This window comes from Vicugna pacos, unplaced genomic scaffold (assembly GCF_048564905.1).
Source record: "Vicugna pacos unplaced genomic scaffold, VicPac4 scaffold_192, whole genome shotgun sequence".
Lineage (NCBI taxonomy): Eukaryota > Metazoa > Chordata > Mammalia > Artiodactyla > Camelidae > Vicugna > Vicugna pacos.
The window spans coordinates 1,795,874-1,816,868 of NW_027328871.1; the positions used below are offsets into that span (position 1 = coordinate 1,795,874).

At 32.8% G+C, this 20,995-nt stretch overlaps 1 long non-coding RNA gene across 1 annotated transcript; it reads right to left on the reverse strand.

Annotated features, from left to right (window-relative positions):
* Window positions 1-15,525: 15,525 nt before the first annotated feature.
* LOC140695247 (uncharacterized) lies at window positions 15,526-17,382 on the reverse strand. Its single transcript, XR_012070939.1, has 2 exons — window positions 17,188-17,382; window positions 15,526-15,798 (listed from the first exon to the last, which is right to left on the reverse strand). It is a non-coding gene; the product is annotated as an uncharacterized lncRNA (long non-coding RNA).
* Window positions 17,383-20,995: the final 3,613 nt, after the last annotated feature.

Sequence of the window (20,995 nt, forward strand, 5' to 3'; positions counted from 1 at the left end):
AGAGCAAGTTCTCTGAGGAAATAAGACAGAAAGATCTTATATGTCTCAGGCTGTAGACAAGTCCCCATCTGGCGCTTAAGGCTGCTAAGTCCTTAGGAGTGAATTGAGGTTTTGCTCTCACTGCTGCCAGGGTGCAAAGCATCAGAGGCTTTGGTGGCTGTGTCTGAGCCCCAGGTCTCTTGTCCTAGATAATTTGTGAATTTTCAGAGATTCGGAATGCACCTTTCCCCTCACAGGGCTAGTCTGCCCTGTTGTTTAATGGAGGGCCCAGGTTGTTTTGCCCTGTGCAACCACAGCAATGGCACACAGCCCCCTCCGTTCCCCCTGGCTGCCTCAGTGCAGCCATCATCATTTTCCACCCAGGTCGGGAAGCATGGCCCTGATCCCAGCTGCCAGGTTGCCTCTTGGGCTTGGTGTCATAGGGATCCTCTGTCCCTGTTTATCTTAGTACTGTCAGTCAACTTATAATCTATAGAGGTTCAATTCTTGGAGGCTCCTCCTTCATCCTGCCGACCTCTCAGTTGGAGAGGGGAAACTCAGTGAATGAGCACCAGTCCTTCTTTGCTGCTCCCTCACTGTGGGACCTGTCCCAATCTGTTTTGCCTTTTCTTCTTTCTTTCTTCATTGTCTTCTTCCAGATTTTTTGCATCTTTATCTTTTGGGACCTGTCCCAATCTGTTTTGCCTTTTCTTCTTAATTCATTTTCTTCTACCAGATTTTTTGCATCTTTATCTTTTGGGACCTGCCCCAATCTGTTTTGCCTTTTCTTCTTAATTCATTTTCTTTTACCAGATTTTTTGCAACTTTATCTTTTGAAGAGGACAATATTCTATCAGAGTACTGCAGGTTCTCTGGTTAATTGAGTAGGTCTGTGAATGTGAGTCTTGATGCATTTGTGGGAAAGGGTGAGCTACGAGCATCCTTCTGCTCCACCATTTTCACATCCCCCACAAAAAGTCTCACTTTATGGTGGAAGTTAAACACAACCAGTAAATAGATGGAAAAGATGTTTCATGGAAATGACAAGAAAGTGCAGTTTGCAGTGATCAACTCATACAAAATACATTTTAAAATAAGGGCCACAGTGAAAGTTAAATATGAGTTTATAAATAAAAAAAGAGATCAATATAAAAATACAGTATTACACTCATTAAATTATATATGGACCCAACACAGTAGATCCTAAGAATAAAAAGAAATATTAGACATGAAGGAATTAATTCATTATAAAACTATAATAGTAGATGTGTTGAACACCTCACTATTCTGATGGCCAATTCATCTCAAAAGAATATCTGTAAGGAAACAGAGGTCTTAATGGCATATTAGATCATTTGAACCTAACTCATTTATTGGACACTGCATCAGAAAAGGAGAACACATAAAATTCTCAAGTGTGCACAGGATGTTATCTAAGGAATTAACTGCACATTATGTCATAAAATGAGCCTCAGGAGCTTTAAGCAAATACAGATTACAGTGAATATTTTTCCATATATAAAATTATAGAAATATGCATCAACTCTAGATAGAAGAAGAGGGTAAGCACAAATATGAGATTAAACCTCATCCTTTAAAAAATAAAATAAAACAAGTTCAATGATGAAATCAAAGAGGTAATAAAATCATACATGGAGACAAATTACATTGAAAACAGAGCTTCATCAAATATATGGGATGCAGCAAAGGCAAATCTAACAAGGAAGTTTAGAACAATTGAGGCCTTCTACAAGGAAAAAGAAAAAACTCACACAAAGGATAATGTTAACCACCCAAAATAAATGGATATAATAATAAACAAAATGCAAAGGCAGTAGAGTGAGTAATCTTTAATGATTAGGTTGAAAATAAATAAATTAAAAATTAAATAAAAATTCATAAAATCAACAGTTATTTTTCTTAAAAATATTAACAAATTGATAAACATTTAACCAGGTTTATAAAGAAATACAGAGTCGACCCAAGCAAAATAAGAAATGAAATATTAGAAATAATTTCTGATAGTACAGAAATGCAAACAAAGATTATGAAATCACTCTGAGCAGTTACGTGACAACTAACTGGACGACCTTAAAGAAATGGACAAATTTCTTTAAACTCTACAGCCTGTCAACACTGAATAAAAAGAAAACTGAAAACTTGAAAAGAGCAATCAGCATAATTTAAATAAAATCTATAGTTTTAAAATCATCCTTTGAACAAAATGCCTGGATGCCTTCACTAAAACCTCTTTCCTCTCAACTATTTCAAAAAATGTATTAGGAAGGAAAATTCCCAAAGTTATTCTATGAGGCCACAAATAACATGATAACAAAACCAGTCAAAGACACTACCAGAAAAAGAAATGAAAATGTAAAGCCAATATCCTTGAGGAATATACATTAAAAAATTCTCAACAGAACATCAACAAATTAATCCAGCAATACATAGAAAGCATTATACACGATGATCAGTTGGTTTCCGTCCAGAGTCATAGGGATGGTTCAACATACACAAGTAAATCAGCATGACACATATTTTATAAAGGAAGTACAAAATTCACAGGACCATGTCAATACACACAGAAAAAGCATTAGACAAAATTCAACATACATTCATGATCAGAACTCTCATGAAAGAGAGTAAAATGGGAACATCTCTCAACATAATATAGGCCACTTATAAAAATTTATAATACTTAGGGGAAAAGCTGAAAACATTCTGGGTAAATTCTGGAATAAGACAAGGATTTTTACTCTCAGCACTGCTATTCCATAGTAAAAGAAGAAAGGAAAAGGAAAGAAAAAGAAGAAAAAGAAATGCAAAATGGAAATAAAGAGCAAAATTGGCACCAGTACTGATGACATAACAATCTACATAGAGTCCTAAGTTCTCCACACAGACTAACATCAACAATAAATTATTTCAACAAGGGAGCAGGGTACAAGATTAATGTAAATTTGTCTCTTGCATTTCTACACGTTAATCATGAGATACCCTAAAATGGACGTTGAAAGCAATACTATTTAAAATCCCATTCCCCCGAATACCTTGGAATAAATATAACCACATATATGAAAGATCTAAACACTGAAAATTAAAAAACATTGACAAAGAGATTAAAAATGATTCAAAGAAATGGAAAGATGTCTTGTGCTCTTGGATTGAAGGAGTTAATATTGTTAACATGGCCGAAATGCACAAAGAAGCCTACAGATTTAGTGCAATTCCTGTTATGAAGCTGTAGTATTTCCCACAGAACCAGAAAATAAATAACTCTAAGTTTTACATGAAGCCATTAAAAATTGTCAAAATGATCTTGAGTAAAGACAACAAATCTGGAGGAATAAACCTCCCAGAGTCCTTACTATAGTACAAAGCTACAGTAATAAAATCAGCATGGCATTGGCACAGAGATATAATCAATAAAATCAGATAGAGAGCCTAGAAATAATTCCACACACCTATGAGCACTGAATCAATGATAAATGAGGCAAGACTACACAATGGAGGAAAGACAGTCTTGTCAATGGATGGTGTTTGGAAAGCTGGACATCTACATGTAAAACAGTGAAATGAGAGCATTCCCTGACATCGTATACAAAAATAAACTCCAAGTGTATTAAGGACCTAAATGTAAGACCTGATACTGTATAACTTCTAGAAGGGGATATAGGTGATACACTATTGGATATATATCATAGGAATATTTTCTTGTATCAGTCTCCTAAGGCAAAAGAAATAAAAGCAAAAAAAAGCAAGTGAGACCTAAATAAACTTGAAAACTTCTGCACAGCTAAGGACAATTTGAATGAAATGAGAACACTGCCTGTGTAATTGGAGAACATATTTGCAAATAATGCAAGTGATCAGGGGATAATAGATGCAAGTTAATAGATGTAACATGGATTTAGATTACACAACTTAATGTGAAAAACAAAAACGCAATCAAAAAAAGAGCAGAGTACTTGAGTTAAGATTTTTCCAAAGAAAACCTACAGATGAGTAACATGCTAGTGATAAAATTGCTCAACATTACTAATTATTAGTTAATAGCAGGTCAAAACCACAATGAGGTATCACTTCACACTGGTCAAATGGCTATTATCAAAATGTCAAAAAATAGAAACTGTTGGAGATGATTTGGAAGAAACAAATCACTTGTATACTCTTGGTAGGAATGTAAATTGGTAGAACTCCTTTGGAAAACAATATTCAGATTTTTTTAACACCTAAAACAGAACTACCATATGAAACAGTAACACCTCTCCTAGGAAATATCTGGAGAAGAAACCCTAAATTGAGTAAAACCAATCTTCACAACTGCACTGTTTATAATATGCAAGACAGGGAAGTAATCCAAGTGTGCACTGTAGACTATGGACTTAAGAAGAAATGATGATTCTAGAAATATGCAATGGAATATTATTAGCCATGAAAAAGTATAACACATGGCTATTTCAGCATCATGAATGGACCTAGTAAATATTGTGTTTAGTGAAGTAACTTAGACAAAGACAAAACTATATAATATGATCAATATGTGGAATCTAAAGAATACCAAATATATGTGTACATCTATATATAGCTATCTGTTGATAGATGACAGATAAGTAGATACATAGAGGGATAGATAAATAGACACATGATAGATAGACAGATAGATACACAGTTAGATAGATAGATAGATAGATAGATAGATAGATAGATAGTTAGAGGGTAGAGGGATAGAGAGATTAGTTAGACAAGACTGAAGGAGACTGAAAGATATGGGAAATAATTTATGTTTACCAAAGGAGAAGGGAAAGACAATTTAATGGTAGGACACTGACAGATAAAAAGTAGTATACAAAAAGGAGATAAGCATCAAGGATAATCTGTATAGATCAGGGAATTACAAGCAATAACTTAAAATAATTGTATGTTACAATTATTGTAATAATTTATAATGCAATCTAATCTAAAAAGTGGTTGGAGTCACTATGCTGTACATCTGAAACTACACAATATAGTACATCTACTGTACTTCAATTAAAAATAAAACATCTCATGTATAATTTAGTCCTTTTTCTGCTGATAGCATCTTCCTTTAATATTGTTTCAATTTTACTCTTTACCTTTTATGAATACTGACTCAAATTATTTCTATTTCTGTTGTGAACATGTTACCAGATTGATGTACCTATATTTATTGCAAGTGAATTACTATTTTTCTCTCTTTATATCATATAAAATAGAAGCATTTAAAAACACACCGAAAGAAACTGTTGCAACTTTCTCATGGTCTCTGCTTAGTATTTTGTTCAATATTATGCATATATTTGCATTTTATTTTTCTTAGAATAGCTCTTTACTGAACGTCTTGTAAGGTGTCTCGGTTTTGTTTTTTACATCTCATTCATGTTTCTTTGTCTGATAAAGTCTTTATTTTCACTTTACATATAAGTGATAACTGTGCAAGTTAGAGTGTACTTGGGTGGGAGATTTCTTATTTCAGTAGTTTGAAAATGTCTTTTTAATTACCCTCGGCGTATGTTTTCTGCTCAGCAATCTGCTGATAGCCTGATGGGGGTTTCTATGTAGATTAACATAACTTTTCTTGGCTGATTTTAAAATTTTACTCTGTCATTAACTTGCCAATTTGCATATGACGTATCTTGAAGAAGGTCTCATTGTCTTAAAGTTATTGGTGTTTTGTTGGCTCACGGAATTGTATATCAGTTCCTTACCCAGGTTCAGAAAGTTATCAACTATAACAACTTTAAATATACCATCAGCTGCCTTCTAACTTTCTTCTCCCCCCAGGATTTCACTCTAATGTGCACTTCCTGAAGAAGTCTGATGGCTATAGTAGAAATTCCTCACATTTTAATATCTTGAATCTCTGCCCTCTCCTATCATTTCTTGTTTTGTATTGGTGACTTTGCTAATATCTCTTCCACAAGGCAGTCTTCTTCCAATGCTTACTGTTGCATTCTTCATATCACTTATTAAGTTCATCTGGTCCTCTAATAATGTTTGGTTGTTTCATAGTTTCGGTCCCTTAGGTAATGTATACCTTATCAACATTTATTTTACTCCTGAGCTCACTAAACTGCTTTCTGAGTTTTGTTTTTTATATTCAGTTTTTGTATGGCATCTCTTCGGATTCTCTATTAGTTATACGACAATATTCCATGACTTTAAATTTGTTTGCTGCAGTGTTGATGTTTGAGTGTGTGTGTGTATGTGTGTGTGCATTTGCCTATGCATGTGTGTCTTTGTCTGTGTCAGTGTCTGTGTGTGTGTATCTGTGTGTGTGTGTGCCCTATAATGTTACTGTGATTGATCATGGACCTGGTAAATTATTGCTCTGATGACACTAAAAAACAGATTGGGTTTTGGAGTCCTTGCTTTTGTTTTCTGGTAGTTTGCAATATTGCACAATATTTGGTTTTGCTTATCTTAGCTACCTCTGAAAATATTTCAAAATGGCACATTCCAGTCGCTACTGTCTGGATAAAAGATTGCTTACATTGTCACTTCTTTCACTTCTTTGGTAGTTAATGACACTTTTGTCACTTGGCCGGTGAACCCTTCCTTTTATCTGATATCCCTTAAGAATCAGTGCGCACATTGAGGAAAGGTGTAAAGACAGGTGGGTATTTGGAATCAGGCAACTGCCTTTGCCATGTAGAATGTTGTAAGGTACATTGTCTCCACCACTGTGAATGGGAAGTAGGGAGAGTGTCATGAATGTCTGAGTGTCAAAAGGTTGGAAATTCTGTCTCCAATTTGGCTCCCTCCAAGTTACCTGTAACCATTAGTACTGGTGCAGTTGGAGGCTGATGCTGTGTGAAACAATGAGGCCCTGTTTCTACTGGGAACTCTGAAACTCTGGGCTCAGATACCCTAGTAAGTTGTCCATGGTCGCAGGCACAAACTCTGCTGTTCCCTCAGTTCAGCCACCTTTATGTGTTTTAGCCCACCAAACGTCAGCTGTACACATGTGTTCTGGAGTATTGTTTTGTGTTGTAGTTATTTTTCTTGAGATGTGATCGTTTCACTGAGTGTAGATTAAAGGGGAGAGACAGAAATACTTGAAACATGTCACTCTTTTCAAAGAATATACTTTAACGTTTAAAACCTTAAATTCTAATAAGGACATTATGAGAACAGTAAAGAAAGTGAACAAATCACCTCCCTTAATATCAGAGTACTACAAAATATTTTGTTATTCCTGGGATTTTTCTTCAATTTTTTCCCACATGCATGCACATTTTAGTATAATATATGCCTATAATCTCTTTAAAATCATTTAAATTATTAAAATATTTCTCTGTGCTGTAAATATAGCCCTGTTGGTTCTCTAGTTTATAACTAGTACCTTGCATATTTCTGTCTTCCACATCCTCCTTCCCTGTCCCCAGTGGAAACCACTACTTGGTACACTACACATATATATGTGTGTCTGTTTCTATTTTTTTTATGATTATTTCTCTTATATCTTTAGTTTCCTCACGAAAGTGGTAACATAGAGTGTTTTTCTCTGTATGACTTATTTTGCTATGTGCAACACTATCTGGCTCCAGTCACATTGTTCCAAATGGCAGAATTTTATTTTTTGATATGACAATGACTAAGTATTTATTATGTTATCTATATCTCACATCTACTTCAGCCAATCATCTGTTGATGGGCAGTTGATTTGTGCTTCTATCCTTGGCTATTATAAATGATGATGTTAAGAACTTTGGGGGTAATATAGCCTTTAAAGTTAATGTTTACATTTTTTTCAGATTTATAACAAAAACTGGAATTGTGGCTACATATAATGTTTCTATTTCTAGTTTTCTTAGCACTGTCCACACTTTTATAATAGTGGAGGCATCAATTTATATTTCCACCAACAGTGTACCTGGGTTCCCTTTTATTGACATTCATACTAATGTTTGTCATTTGAAGACTTTTTTTAATAGCCATTTTGGTTGCTGTGACATTATATTTCATTCTGGTATTGATTTATGGTTTCCTAATGAATAGCAACGTTATGTTTCTTTTTATGTCGTGAAAATCATCCACATGTATGTTTTTGAAAAGTTTCCATGAAGATCCTACAACTGTTTTTAAGTTGTGGTCTTTGTTTTTTAAATAATGAGTTTAATATGCTATATATACATTATGGATATTAACACCTTGTTGGTTTCATAGTCTGAAACTATTCCTTCTATTCTATGTGTTGTCATAAGTCCTGCTGAAGATTTCCTTTGCTCTGCAAAAGATTTTGCATTTCACAATTATACAAGAAGTGGAATCACTGTATCATATATTACATCTATTTTTTCCTCAGTATAATTAAAAACAGTTATTGTTAGTTTTCCTTTTTTTGTTGCTTAGTAGACAAATAAAAATACATATTGCAAAGATTTATCACAAAGGCACTTCTGCTCTTGTTCTTCTTCAGAGATTGTATAGTTTCAGGTTTTACATTTAGGAAATTAATCCATTTCTATTTTATTTTTTATTCTATGGAAGGAATTGCTCTTACATCTAACTTTTACATGTAATTTCCAGTTTTCCCAAAACTACTTATTGAAGAGACTGCCTTTTTTCCATTGTATACCCTTGTCACCTTCATTATAGACTAATTGACCATATGTGTGTGTGTTTATTTTTGGACCCTTTATTTTCTTCCATTGTTTATGTGACTCTATTGGTGATATATTTTGATGTTTTGATTACTGTAGCTTTGTAGTATGTTCTAAAGTCAGGGAGGATAATACTCACAGCATTGTTAATTTTTCAAGGATAATTTTTGAAAATTTGTGCCTTTCAGAATTTAGTGTAAATTTTATTATTATTCTCCTTGTTTTGTGAAGAAACATATGGATTCTGTGAGAACAGAAATTTACTAAAAAGAAAAACATGAGAAAAATTGTAAAGTATGGAGGATAAATCATACAACATTAAACAACCAATGGATTGCTGCATAAATCAAAGAAAAAATACAAAAAGAAATATAACAACAAAAACAAAGTTCATGTGATATAGCCAAAGCAGTATTAATAGGGATGCTTAGAGCAAAACAATGCCACTTATACAAATAAGAAATATCTCTCTCTTATAACATAATCTTACAAAGGATGTAGCAAAATAATAAACAAACTTGTTAGTAGAAAGAAAGATAGCTGAAAGATCAGAACATAAATACATAAAATAAAGATTAAAAGTAGAAATATCTAAAGAAACTACGTAGTGGCCTTTGAAAGATAAATAAAACTGATAAAATTTAATGAGACTCATGAGCAAAAAAGAGAGTGCAGGTTAAAATGCTGCAAAATAAATGAGAAGTTACAGCTTATGTCAAAATAACAGAAAGCATCATAAGATGATACAACAAACTATATGCCAATTAAAATGGAATCCCTCGAAGAAATGGACAATTTCCTAGAAAGAACTTATATCCAGAATGGAATGAGAAATAGAAAATATTAACTGATTATCACTAATGAAATTGAATAAGTAATTAAAAAAAATCTCCCAAGAAACAAAATTCCAGGCCTTGACAGTTTCACAGGTGATTTCTGCCAAACATATAGAGAAGAGCTATCACCTATACTTCTCAGAGAATTCCAAAAATTTGCAAAGGAAAGAAGGCTTCCTACCCCACCTTTCTGTATAACACTATTATTAAAACAGGAACAAATATTTCATAAAATTACAGTTTAAATACAACTGAGAAGCATACATGCAAAAATGATCAATAAATATTAGCAAAGCAAACAAAACATTAAAGGGCTTATACAGTATGATTAAGTCCCTTTTATCCCAGGGATGCAAAAGTGTTTCATCACCCAGAAATTTATCAATATGATACACCAAACTAACAAATTGAAAAATAAAAATTATATGGTAACCTCAAAAGTGTCATAAAATATTTTGACAAATTCAGTATCTTTTTATGATTATATTTCTCCTCAAAATGGATATGAGGAAACATACCTCAACACATTTAAGGTTGCATATGACAAGAACTCAGCTATCATGACACTCACTGATTAAAAGCTGAAAGCATCTGCTGTTAGAGCAGGAAGAAGTCAAGAATGTTCACACTTGCCACTGTTATTCAGTATATTATTGGAAATTCTAGCCATAGCTATCCAAAATAAAAGTAAATAAAATATAGGTATTTCTGAAAAGGAGTACAAGAGTCTGCTTGCAGATGAAATACTTAAACAGAAATCCTAAAAAGGCACCACAATGCTATGAGTGCTTTTTAATGCATTTGGTAAAATTTCAGAATGTAAAATTAACATACAGAAATCTTGCATTTCTACACACTAACAACAAGCTAACAGATACAGAAAGTGAGGGAACTGTCTCATTTACAGTTGCATTACAAAAAAAAACTCAAGAAATGTGTACAACCAAGGAGGTTAAAAAACCTGTACTCAGAAAACTATAAAATATTTATAACAGAAATTGAAGATAATGAAAACAGATGAAAGGATATACTGCGCTCATAGATTAGAAGAAAAATATTGTTTAAATGACAGTACTAGCCAAGAAAATACACAAATTAAATTCAGTGCTTTTCAAAATAAAAATGGCATTTTCAGACACATAAAAAATAATTATTACATTTACATGTAAACACAAAAGAGTTGAAGTCACAAAGAAAAACAAAAGAAAAGATAATGAACAAACTTAAAACACAAACAACTTTGACAAAGAACATAGAGGATGTAACACTGTCCCTGATTTTAAATTATAATACAAATCTACAGTAATGAATATGGTAGAGGCACAAAACAAACAGAATAATGGAACACAACAGAATGCCTAAAAGTGAAATCAGACAGTTATGGTCATTTAGCCCATTACAAAAAAATGAATATACAGTGGGGGAAAGGTAATCAACAGGCACATGAAAATGGTCAACATGACTAACCATGAGAAAAAAGCAAGACCATTACTCAATGAGATATTATGCCACTCCTGTCAGAAAGACTATGATCAAAAAGGTAACAAATATAAATATTGGTGAGGATGTAAGAAAAATCACCCTGCTGCACTGCTTGAGTGAATTTAAATTTGTGCTGCTTCTGTGGAAAACAGTATGGAGTTTTATCTAAAAATTAAAAATAAAATATGAACCAACATTTCCATAACTAGATACTTATTCCAAGAAAATGAAGACACAAATCAGAAAAGATAAATTCAACCCTATATTCACTGTGGCATTATTTACAATAGCCAGGCTATAAAAGAAAATTAATTGCTTTTCAATAGATGATGGATAAAGAAAATGTGTGTTTATAGTATATATATCTACCCAACTATTAACTGCAGATTTATCTATATTTATATATATACGCACACTAAACTTATATATATATATATGCACTCATACCCATAAAAATACAATGGGTTATTACTCAGCTATAAAAAGAATAAGTTCTTGTCATTTGCAACAAATGTGTAGACCAAGAGTGTAATATGTTAGGTGAAAGAAGTCAGACACAGGAGGACAAATGCAGAAATGTTTTACTCATATTTGGAATTTAAAGAAATGAACATAACAAAACAGAAAAGAATTTATATATATAGAAAGCAACAGGTTGCTCAAATGAAGGAGGGAAATGTGGTGAAGAAAAACAAATAGTTGAGAAAAATTAAGAGAGAAATTTTTCCAGTTGCAAATTAAAATATCAGGGACAAGAAATTTACTGTGTGGGGAATAGTCAATAACTATGAAATATCTTTAAATAGCAACTATCAAAACTAGATTTATCTTTTCATCAGTTTGAAATGTATTAAAAATAGCAAAAATTATGTTATGTAAGAGAAACTCACACAGAGTTATAGATTAAAGTGCACTTCAAAAACAAACAAACACACTTATAGAAAAAACAATTTGATTTGTAGTTAACAAAGGCAGTATTTGGGAAAGGAGAAATTGATTAATGCACTCAAAAGCTAAAAAACTCTAGCCGTAAAATAAACCTGTTCTAGGGATGCCCCGCAATAACATGAAAATTACAATTAATACTGCTTTATGTTCTATATTAATGTTGTTAAGTGGGTAGACCATAAGATTTCTCATCACAACCAAAAGACAAATTGTATTTCTTTAAAATTGTATCTATATAAGATAATGAATTCTCCCTAAACTTGCTATGATATTTATTTCTTAATACTTATAAATCAAATCAATATCCTGTGCACCTAAACTTACACAATGTTTTATGCCAATTATATGTCAATAAAGCGGAAGTAAAAATGGAAATTCAAAGGTCATGATTTCCCATGACATTTTTCATGATTCGTTTTGCAGCAAGTAAACTTGAGTCATGATATACTTATCCTAGGTAAAGATACTAATAAATAAGTGATTCAAATAAATTATACATAAAGATACTAATAAAATTAGGATTTTACCATGCTTTAAGCTTTCTTCATGTTAACAGCCCACTGCTTCTTTAAGTATCAAAATTTCACTCTGTGTATTCATCTGATATTAGGGAATGGATACAAATTTAAAACTGGCTGCTCCTGCTCTGAGTGATAAAGTTCAATGTCTGTGACCAATGGTCTCATCTCCCCGACAGCATCTGTAAGAAATGATTATGCTAGGTTGCTAAAAATCTCAGCATGGTAAAATCTAAGGACTCCTACAATTCTTAACTGTTTTGCAATGGGAATGCAATACTGACAAAGACTTGATTTTGGATAACAATGTGGTGTTTTCTCATGGTTGCATTAGGGTATGTGAGGATAACCCCTCAGATCCACAACAAATATTCTTGCTCAAGTGCTGGTCCAAGAAGTGCAAATTTCTGCATTACTAGGACTGAGGACTGCTTTCAAAATGATGACCATGCTCACTGTATTCCAGGTAGTACAAGGAAAAAAGTTTATTGCAATTTCAAGGTGAACGGGAATAAGTCAGTGATTCAGTCCCTATAAATTAGTCAACGGGTGTTCAAAGCCAAAGTAAGTTGTGTCAACAATGAGAATTAAAAGAAAAAAAAAACTTAAACATAAGTTTAAATTAAAAAGAAGACACAGTCCAGTGCTGGGCTCTGGGGGCTGCAGAAGGTATATGCCTCAGTCCAATTCAAGGATTCAGTGGCTTGGCCCTAGCATCAGCTCTGGATTCAATGAACAGGTAACAATTAGTATACAGGGAAAAATATAATCTACCTCTCCCTAATCTGAAGAAAATCTGGTGGTTCAATGAAACTCTTATCTCACAGACATTCTGACAGGTGCAGAGGAATAACTCACTGATGACTCAACTAAGACAAACTTAGTTACTGCTTAACAATCCATCTTCACACACACACAGTGTTAGAGAGATTTGTAGTATTTAATGGGAAGAATTCATTGGGCAGAGCTCAGAGTATAATTTTCAAAGCACGAGCCAACTTTTGACATTGGCCAATATTCTAGCTTTTCTCAGGTAGAAAACTACAGATGGACAAACAAATAATATTCTTCCTTAGAATTTCTAATTTTGAAAGTAAACTGTAGCCTTTGACTTATCAGTATAGAACCTTGTTAAGATGATCACGCTAAGACCCACTGTCTGATAAGAGAGCTGGAAATTAGCTGCTGAACCAGCCCATCTGAACCCCAGACTGCTAATGTAAGCAACAACATAGCCACCATCAGAGTTGAGCTGACAAATTTGAAACCGTGATGTTTCTGTTGTAGGAAACACCACTGCTCTCCAGACACAGTTCTCCTGCTGCAAGTGGGCTCTTTTATTCTCTTGGTGAAGGTCATATTTACAGGATGTTGTTAGAGATTACCCTGGCCAATTTGCCCATTCTCCAGATTATCAAAGGCTTTCTTCACAAATGGAGACACATTTTCGGACACAATGTTACCATTTCAGTCTTATCAGATGACACTAGCTGCATCATTGTGAGTAAAGGCCTTAGGATCCCTGAACTTGCCTACAATTTTTCCAGCATTTCAGGGCATTTCACATTCTGAATATGCTTCACCTTTTATTTAAAATTAGTGGGAAATAGTCAAAGTCTTCCATGAATATTTTATATTTCCTAATATCTGCAGAAATTTGGTATTCTTGCAGTTGGAAAATTTTTAATTCCACCACCCTCACCTCCTTCTAGTCCACATAATTTAGATTGCAATTTGTTTACTGAATACGAGAACCACAACCAAGGGGATATTACCACTTAGATACTTACTTTGTGAAGGTTAGAAAGGGCACAACTTATTTGGTGTGTATAAACCTACATTAAATGTTTGCAAAGGCACTGTCTCTTCTGGACAAAGCTCTGATTCTAAGAAGTATATTAATAATAAGTCAGTATAGTTATTGGTATGGGGAAGAGATTCAGCTGTTTTGTGGTGGGTGGGTGATGAAGAGACAGGAACAAATCCAGCAAATGTGAATGAATTGCTTTATGCCTCTGCAGGCATGAATTAAGAAGTAAATATTACTTTGTCTCCTGTACCTAACTCCTCTTACTGTCTTGATTGACTTGTCCTTGGGCTATGAAAGATCTAGTTTGCGGTGTAGACCATAACGAAATAGTTTGAAAACCATGAGAGTTTTCTTGTTTCAGGAAAGTAGATATTGCTTAAAGTCAACATGTGTTTTTCATTCACTTAATACAAAAATGCATCCTGTGACATGTGTTGTGCTTACTGTGCTGGTATCCAAGTTAAACAAGGAAAGGGGGATAGACTGAAAACATCTGGAGGAGGTGGTTTCTGTACTGAGACAGGGAAAGTCTAAGTAGATAAAAGGAGGACACCCAAAATCCAAGGATGAGCTGGAGTAAAAGTGGTGAGGTTGCAGCTAACATAGTTGACAATCGTTTCCCTGGATATATTTCCAGATACAGTGAAACATAAAGATATACCAAGGTAGTGAGATGCCAGATTTATAAAGAAATGACTAAACCAAGATGAGTTTGTGTGCTTAGAGTTGGAAAGGCATTAAATGCCACCCTGAGGACGTAAGCTTGTCTTTCCCTTGAATATAAAAGCAACATAAAGTATTGACTTGAAAATATAACGTAGACGCTTGAGGGCAGGAAATGAAAGCACCAATTTTAATGCTTTGAAAACAGCACAAAGAAGACCATAGATAAAATTACTTCTTAAATTCTACCACATGCTGAATGTGCCATCTGAGACTACATCATGTGACCTTTATGATTCCAGGGATGACATAATAGAGACCATGATCCCTGGGCCGGTTCCTGCATTTATCTCCTGTTCCAGCCTATCCTATAAACCCTTTTAATACTTTCCAGGATGAACAAGAAACCACTTAGTAATTTTCCCTCTCTCCATGTTTTAGTCTTTTTCCAAATTCTTCCATTTTCTCTTCCTCCTTACAAGAAAGTATTTAAATTTACTCCCATATTTTTCCATCAAATGATCATATCAATCAAATATCTCTTTTTAACTTAAATGTTAATTTAGTCTCCCATTTAATCTTAACCTAATTTAAAAAAATAAGGTTAATACAGGTACACATCTATGCTTCTTGTTCAAATAAGAAAATTGCAGATATCTGTCAACATTTGCCAACATCAATTTTAATCTTTGTTATCCTGCATAAACTGGTAGTCCTCTGGTAGATCCTTTGTAATTAGGATGACGTTCATAAAGTGAAGTTGGCTGATGAGTTGGCCTTGAAAGAGAGGTAGCTGATGTATAAGCTGTCATTGTCACTGGAAACCGTGCATTGCTCCCTGGTTGAAGTTTAGAAAAACGACCTTCTTTGGCAGATATGTTGTGATATCCATTTGGAAAAGCAGAAGTCTCCACCATCAGTCCAAAATAATTACTCTGCATTGGAGACAAGATGGTGTTCTGAGAAGTAGAATTTTTGGTTTTAATGAACTTCATAATAAGGTCATTTGCTTCAGTGTATCTGCTTTGAGTGTGCCAGTGGACAATGTTCAACTGATTTAAAATAGCATGCTGATCTACTGCAATTTGTTCTGGTGGTCTGATGGACCAGAAAAATCACCGCTGATCGGGGTAGTTTTATCACCAATTATGTGGCTAGTAGAGGGCTTTCTAATTAGAGGCATTTTTAATTTTGCAAAAGGTAAAAATGCACTTTCTCCACTAGTGTCAGCCACAAAACCAGAATTATGAGTATCCACATTACCCCCTGCAATAAAGTGCTTCTTATTGAAATCTTAAGGCAATGAAGATACCAGAGAGGCATTTTTAATCCCAACTCTTCTTTTTATTCTGATTAAAACCTGGGGAAAGACTCGTTTAAAATTTGAATTATGGTAGATCTGCAGCTACAATCAAAGTGAAAAATTTTAGTAATATTTTAAAGCAAAATACAAGACTACAATAAGCCTAACGTATAAAACATCAGATTTCACATTTACAATGCACAGATAATATCATGAAAATATGAACATTGCTATTTTTTAAATTTCCTTATTTGTAAAATACACATATAAGTAGTATAGTCATCAAATTAAAGAACTTAGCATTTGCAGTAACTGTGAATGCCACTTTTCACAAGCAGCTTTAATACCTTTATATAGATTTCTGATAAGATTCATAGTTGCAAGCAAAGTTTCTCTGAATCTTGAATACATATGGCACTGTCCTCATTTTTAGAAAAAATAAAGAATTTAAGACTTGGTAATTTTATACAGTTTTCAAAATCTAGCTTTAAATATATATTACCATAGACTGATGTACAACATAAATTTTCATATATAAGTTACCAAGTGGTTACTAAAATTTCTGAATACCTTGCTTAAAACAGAGACTTCTTTTCCTTGTGGCAGAAAGTCAGCTAGACAAGCAGATCTTTGAAAATTCTGCCTCACTTTACTAAACCCATAAAGGTTAAGCTGTCTAACTAAACTTTTCATACTTCCAGTTTAAATATTCTGAAAGGGGCCTTTCTTTCCAAAACTACCTTCTTAAAGACATCTTCATCAATCACTATGGAAGATCCATTATCATCCCACCAGATGGATTGATATTGGTCACTCCTAGCCATTTTCCAGAGTTTTCTTGGAAATCTCAGAGAACGAAAATCATTATCTTCATCTGGTTCTGAGACACAATGTGTGTAACATGGTCTTTTTATCAAAGATTCTTCAGACAAAGTCTGAAAAGCATTTTCTTCAATCATAGACCTTAAGTCCAAGTCCCCAGAGAATGTTTGATCACACAATAGAGATCTACCAGAGTTACCTGAAACAGTTGGTCCATCTTTATGAGACACATCTTGAATTTCTGAAGAAACATGTGTCATCTCAAATAACTTTTTCTACAGCTACTTTTATAATCTGCATGATTTTGAGCACTGCAGGTTCAAATGCTGATTTGGCAAGCCTGCACAGATAAACTGCTAGGCAATCACAATGGTTCTCAACCTGAGTAGCTGTGTCATCACAATACGACTGGTATCCCAGCAACCCAAGTGTAAAATTCCGCCAGTGTTTACTTCTCATTCATCCAGTTAAAATGAAACATAAATGTTGCTTATTTTTATAGTGTGATCTGCAAATATTATCCCCACAAAATCTTTTTAAATAATATAATTTTGTGGTCTATGAAATAAAACCAATCTCCATACTTTTGTACACAAATTTATACTAGATTGGTGAACAGAGAATAAATAATGAAAAAAAAATAATTTTAAAGTTTTGGAAGTTAAAGTGAAATTTGTGTAAAACCTCTACAGAAACTGTGTAACAATTTCAATATCATTTGTTATTAAAATTAAACATAATTTGATTCAGAAATGGAAGTATGTATTTATCTGTGTTCTTTAAAATAAGTAGCTGTATATTCAAAATATGAGAAAAATAAATATCAGTTTATTTGGAATGTTAATAAATAAATTGTAAATATTTATAAAATAAAATTTTATTTATATAATCAATCAAATTTAAGAAATCCCAAAGGGGGAAATTTTTGTTTTAAATTGTAATTCAGTGGTATAAGTAAAACAAATATAATTTAATATTCTGGTATAAAAAGTACAAAAGAGACAATCTTATTGTATAATTGCAAAAGTTTATTTTTGCCATTCTTTCAGTCAGAGGTTTTTCAGTCCCTAGAAGGAATAAATTTTCATGTCATCTGTATAATCCATACTCTTGTGGCTTCTGTTATGTGTTCCAAAATGCTGTTGATAAATACTCTTATGTACAAAATCCTGGGTTCAATAAGCAGTGCCTCCATTAAGGGGCAAACAAACAAACAATCAAAAAACAAAGAAATAACAGTATATGTGGTTTGGGGTGGAAAATACCAGGTAATGCATTTTAGGAAGCAATATGTTTCTCAGTCTTCAAATAGTTGGCATTGTTTATATAATACAGCATTTTAAGGCAAGTGTTCTGTTCACTAATTGTAAATGATAGCTATGTTCTGTATCAGTAAACTGATATAACTGGTATTATATATTATATATAAATCCAGTATAACTGGATTTATACCAAAATTTATATTATTTATTTCAAAATAAATTCCATTAAGGATAAGCCAAATTCAAAATGACAGATATAATTTTAAGTAAATAAATGTAAAATCAAGCTGTAATGTAAATTCTTACTTCAGTATCTGTAAATTCCATTCTAAATAAATATTAGCAACCTGAATTCATGGCATATTATATGTATTATAAACTATAGTTAAGTTGGATTTAGTCTTGATTCATAAATATTATTTAACATACGCAGATTATTATATGTGGTAACATCCTATAAAAAACAAAGAATTGAAAAATTACAATTTCAAGAAATGTAGGAAATTTATTGACAGAACTGATCTTAACTATTTTATTTAAATATTCTTTACAAATTCGCTCTATATAGAAGTTAACTAAACAAAATAAAAGCCATATATGAAAAACCCATGAGTAACATCAAGTTCAATGTTAACATACAGGAAGGTTTTCCTCTGGTACAGTAATAAGAAAAAGAAGCTCATTTTCACACGTCCTAAATTACACTACTAGAAGTCCTAGCCAGAACATCTTGTCAAGAAAAAATATAAAAGGTATCCAACTTGTAAAATTCAGTAAAGTATTTACAGATGACATAATTATACATTGATAGAAAACTCCATAGACTCCTCCAGTGACTGTAAGAAATAATGAACAAACTTAGTATACTTGCAGAATACAAAATCAATATACAAATATCCGTTGCATTTTTATATAGTAACGACACATTATCAGAAAGAGAAATTAGGGAAACACTTGTGTGTAAATCTATACCAAAAAGAATAAAATAGGAATACATTTGTTAAGTGAAATAAAAGATCTAAACATAGATCTATAAATTTCAGGTGTAAGAAATATAAATAAATTAATTAAATAGAAAGATATTCTGTGCTCATGGATTGTATACAATGTGAGGAAATATTGTAATCTATCTTTTCAATATTCAATCTCCACAGCACTAACTATTGAGGAGAATATGTTTTCTTCATTTTATACTCTAGCTTTCTTTTTCATGGGTTAATTCATCATAGGTGTGAGGGATTATATCTGGTTGCTCTACACTCTTCTATTGATTGGTGTCTGTTTCTGAGCCAGTATCATGTTGTTTTATTTACTAAAGCTTTGTAAGAGTGTTTAACATCAGAGAATTTTACACCATGACATTTAATACACTTTTTCAAGATTATTTTGGCAACTCATGATCTTTGTGGTTACATATAAATTTTGATATTATTTGTTCTATATAATGGAAAAATCTCATAGGTATTTTGACATGAATCAAACTAAATGTAGATTCCCTTGGGTAGAATGGTTGTTTCAACCACATAGATTCACATCATTAACATAAGAGATCTTTTCATTTCTTTGGATCAGTTTTAATTTCCTTCACTAATGTTTTCTGTTTTTTAACGTATACGCTTTCACCTTATTTGTTAAATTCATTTCGAGGTGTTCTTTTCATATATATATAATTATATGCATAATATCTGTAAACTCGTTTCCTACACAAATACAGCCGGCAGAAGGCAGTGGCAAGACCTATTCAAATTACTGAATGAAAGAAAGCTGTAATCAAAGATACTTTATCAAGCAAGGCTATCTTTGAGAATAGAAGGAGAGGTAAATAACTTCCACACAAGCAAATACTTAAAGAATTTGGCAAGAGAAAATGAAATAATGAAAGATCTACTCTAAATACAAAAGAAGCAGGATGCTATAGAAAAGAGAAAGGCATAATTATAAAGGCAATATCTTCAGTGACTTACAACAGAATATATAAGATGTTCTAAAAGAGAACATCAGAATTTTTAAGGGTCACAGAATGAAACAGGACAATACAGCGTTTTTATTTCTTGTTTCTCTTCTCTGTAGGATGGGTAAGAGTTTGTATTCTTATCAGTTAAAATAAACAGATACATTATGGGTAAATATAAATACACAACAAGGTAAACATAAGTCAAAATCTTACAATGAAATCACAAAGCCATAAAGAAACCAAGATAATAAAAGAAAACTATCAAGCCATAAAAAGAAAAAGAAATGAACAAAAAGGAAATACCACATCAACTGGAAAATGAAGTTCAAAATGGAAATAAACACCAGTCTATCAATAATTATCACAAATGAAAATGGAATTAATGCTTCATTCAAAAGATATATAGTCAGATGGGATAATATAACAAGACCCTACATAATGAAGCATACAAGAGACCCTATTTAGTAAGTGGAAAACACAATTGGAAGTGAGAAGATGGAAGAATATATTGCATGCAAATACACATGACCAGAAAGCAGGACTAGCAGTTCTTACTTCACAAAAATAGACTTTACAAGAAAGGTCATAGAGAAAGATAAACAAGGACATGATATAATGATTAAAAGAGCAATAGAAAATGAGTGTTTTATACTCATTAATACATATGCACTCAATATAGGAGCACCTAAATAAATAAAGCAAATACTAATAGATAAAAAGAGAGAAATCGCTGGGAACACAATCACAATAGGATACTATAACACCCCGTTACCATCACTGGACGGGTCTTT